At 35.7% G+C, this 3,951-nt stretch overlaps 1 long non-coding RNA gene across 1 annotated transcript; it reads right to left on the minus strand.

Annotated features, from left to right (window-relative positions):
• Positions 1-2,246: 2,246 nt before the first annotated feature.
• On the minus strand, positions 2,247-3,724 carry LOC134199353 (uncharacterized). Its single transcript, XR_009973807.1, has 2 exons — positions 2,843-3,724; positions 2,247-2,461 (listed from the first exon to the last, which is right to left on the minus strand). It is a non-coding gene; the product is annotated as an uncharacterized LOC134199353 (long non-coding RNA).
• Between the last annotated feature and the right edge of the window lie 227 nt (positions 3,725-3,951).

The following is a 3,951-nucleotide window of genomic DNA, read 5'->3' on the forward strand; positions in this document are numbered from 1 at the left end:
AAAGGCGGCCTCTGTATCAACAAAAGGTATTTGATTTTCTGTTTCTGTCATAAAATCAAATTTATAAATAATATACATTTTTGTCATATTTTTCTTTTGTTTCAACTTTTAGGTTATTACCTAGAACGACTAAACGGTCTATTTGATAAAAAAGAGTGAAGTCTCATTTGTTTTGTCCAGTGAAAAAGTCACTTATCAAACGTATGAAACTGAACACAAATACAGAGAAAAAGTTTCCGCGTTACAGAGTTGTTTCGAAATACGGAGACAACCAAACTAGCTCGATATTCCTGGAAATATTTGTCAAAGCTGCGCTTTGTCGTAATGCGAATTACAATTTAAAATACTTTACAAAGGCTTGTAAAGTTCCTCAAACTAGAGGCCCCGCAGTAGTCGAAATTCGACTATAATTAATTGGAATTGTAAGTTTATACACTATTATGATTGTATTTTATACTTCTGTAATTACAAATTTCGCCACTATAAAAAATGTTAACAAAGACAAACAATATTTAATCTATTTTCAATTTGACAACAGACGCCAAGAACAAAAGTTTGACAATAAATAGAATGCATGCGTGTGTGCGTCAAATACATGGTATGTAGTGTGTGTAATGTTTTCTTTATTGATTTAATGTATCTTTTATGCATTATTTAAAAAAAAATATTAGCATTGTGCACTTCTTCTCTATATTCTCTATAAGTGTGCAAAATTTCATACTCCTCCGTCCGCGCAATTTTCGTAAAAAGGGATACAAAGTTTTTGCTTCACGTATTAATATATAGATACTAGAAACAAAACGCACGATATACGTACTACTAACTACGTAACGTTCGTAGGAATTTCTTTGTAAGGCGAGTTAAAAACAAAGTCCGCGAACGACCCGATCCTCGTACAAACTTTCAATGTTTTCCGTCCTTAGTTTTGAGGAGGTGTCGTTAACATAAAGCCAGGACGCTCTCAGAGCACCTCTCTTATGTTGGTAACAAGATTCTTTTAGAGCTAAAGCTGCTATATAGTTTTACGTTACCTCGTAAATAAAAATAGATATGGTCCGACTGTGTTCAGGTATTGGCGTAGTCTTATTAATTGCGGCATGAAGTTCGACGTATTATGCAACGATTTCTTAGAAATACAATGGCCTTGGGAAAAGATCTGAGATAGAACGTAAGAAAAAATACGATTTGAGGACTGATTGAAATGACTCCGCTGGGGTGGACTTTTGCGAAACAAAATTATATGTAGGCGGAAATCTTGCAATTACACGAAACAAAAGATACATAACTATTCAAATGGCCTATCCATCCTTCAAACAAATACTCGACTTCAAAATCAAACCGGAGAAACCAAATCTCGCATAGAATGAAATTTGGATAGCTGTCGTAAAACATTGCTTAAAGATTCACTCTTAATTAAATATACTTTAGTTCTTTTTTTCGTTTTTTGCGTGGAGAACTTATTAAGAATACTATGATAACGTAGAAAATTGACGTAGTAGTGCGATAGACAAAGAGACAGGATAGTATCTACTCAAAGGGGTCTGAAATACGGAACATAATCAGTGATCGAGGTTATATATTATGGATAAAAATACTAATGTTTTTTCATTACACCATTTTATTATTTGTTGCGTTAGTTGATCGTAGCGCGTATTCTGTACTTGTTATATCGCTACTTCAATCAATAAAAATAGAAATTACTGTTGCCGTGAAATTTAAAGTCCAAAGTAAAATGTACCTTAATGAAAAAATACTTCAGATTGAAGAGATATTTAATTCCAGATGTCAAAGAAAAAAATTTTGTATGAATAAAACACAGCCTGTTCAGTTAAAATTAATAATTGTCGCGAATAAAATACTGTTTTAAGAGTATCAAAATATATATTAACACGTTCGCTGCGGCAAGTAAAATCTTAAACCTTTGTCTGGTGCGGCGGCGGGCCAAATTGTGCCCCCAATGATTTTTCCGCCAGTGCGTGGTAGGTCTTTTTCGACACGTCAGCACAAGGTTAGATTAAATTGCTATAACTTTGCGAAAACATAATGCAGGTGAACAGTTTTTGGACTGTTGGAAAAACCTTGAACCCAACTTCTTTAGATTTGATTCGCCCCGGGATCTGCCGAACAGAAAATGAGAAATAAACCAGGGAAAGTGGCGGGTCGATATCGACCAGAACCGCACTAGAAAGTATTTTTAGTAGTGATGGGAAAGACAAAAATAAGGGGATATCGAAAATAAAACAGAATTAAAGTAAAGAAATAAAAATTGTTTATTTAATTATTTATTAATGGCTGTCTTTAAAACATTTCGCACAAAGATTTTGCTTGCACATTCTGCAGTATGTTTTAATTTTTTTTACTTTCCTTTTCACCTCGGAACGTTTTTCATAGCACCCTACACAATTTCGCCGTTTACCACTCATCTCAAGGATATGATCGGCCGTAGGTGTTACTTGATTTCCTGAAATGATTTTTTAAATTCTGTGATTCATTTACCTTATGAATTTGACTACAGGGCTCTCTGTGTATTAAATAGATTCTCAAATAAAATGAAAAAGTTAACATAGGTCTTGAAATAGTCAAATCTCATCACCATGCGTTGTCAAAGTGCTTTGATGGGTAAAATTAAACACAACATGCTACAAGATAAGGTGATACAACTTTGCTTTCTGCAGTTTTCAGACCACTCTATTTGTTAAGCTTGTGAAAACAAAATATGTACATATAATACAGGGCCTTATATAGTAGACTTGAAGCGTTATTTTCATGTTAAATGCAGCCTTCTGACCCGAAACAACAACTCATGTGTTATTGAGTAAGTAAACAGAGTGTCATAACATACCTTAATACAAGGAGTAGTGCAATAAACGCCATACATTGCTCGCAGAAAAATAAACGGAGTCAAACCAAAGCTCATGCTCGAAGACCATGCACAGCCACCTAAGCACTCGTAATGTGTAAAAAATAATGACAATAGTTACCTGTTGCAGAGGTAGAACGTCGTCAACACGAAACAGAAGGAATCACCTTCAACATAGGTCTAAAGATGATTACAGTTATGTTGCACGTCGTTATACTTACTATCAGGGCATATATTTTTTCCAGTAATTGATTGTATTAATGCTTCTGTAAATTCTTTCTTTGAAACCTTCTTCTCATTTTTCATGTTGTATATAATCCAAGCGTTTACCAACGCCATGCCAAACAAATATTCCATACCCACTTTTCTGAACCATTTGGGCCTTTTTTTTTAATGTAGAATAATATGCAGACATTTGGTCGCTGAAGTCAACACCTTTTTTATCTTTTTATCTTTCTTTTGTTGCCTGACATCGTGCCTTTAATTTTAAGGAATAAAAAAAACGTGACGTACGTCAGTTCCGATAGCTTGCCCAACACTAACTGGCGAGGCGGGCGCTCTGTGCGGTATCGGGCCGCCAACAGCCTGTTGGGACGGCGGGCCACAATAGGCCTCCTCCCGCACCGAGTTGATATTTTTTACCGTCAGTGCGTGATAGGCCGATAAAGGCCTGCCGTGATGTTTTTATAGGGAACACCTATACTTTTGACCACAATCTCAAATATATATTTGTCTTTGTCGTACCTTTACAAACACCTGAGATAATCGTTCCGCACCAGCGAGAGGGACATAGTTTTCTTCGTCCGCACCAGGTGAAATTCCGCGGCAGGCTGATTTGGGCCTGTTCCGCAGTGAACGTGTTAAAAAAAATCTCAAAAAGACATTACGAAATACCTGATATGTCTTCCTACAAACGTTATAAATTTAGAATAAGGCAAAGCCAAAGAAATCCCGAAGGAGCTACTAGCTCTGAATCTGTCCGCATTATTTATTACCTTATATTATGTATATGTGCCTTATCCATAAATAGGGCTGTGACATGTAGGAGCTCAACCGCCTCATTTACTTTAGAGATTTCATAGTTGAACGAT

Source organism: Bombyx mori, chromosome 1, assembly GCF_030269925.1.
Source record: "Bombyx mori chromosome 1, ASM3026992v2".
NCBI classification, from domain to species: Eukaryota; Metazoa; Arthropoda; class Insecta; order Lepidoptera; family Bombycidae; genus Bombyx; species Bombyx mori.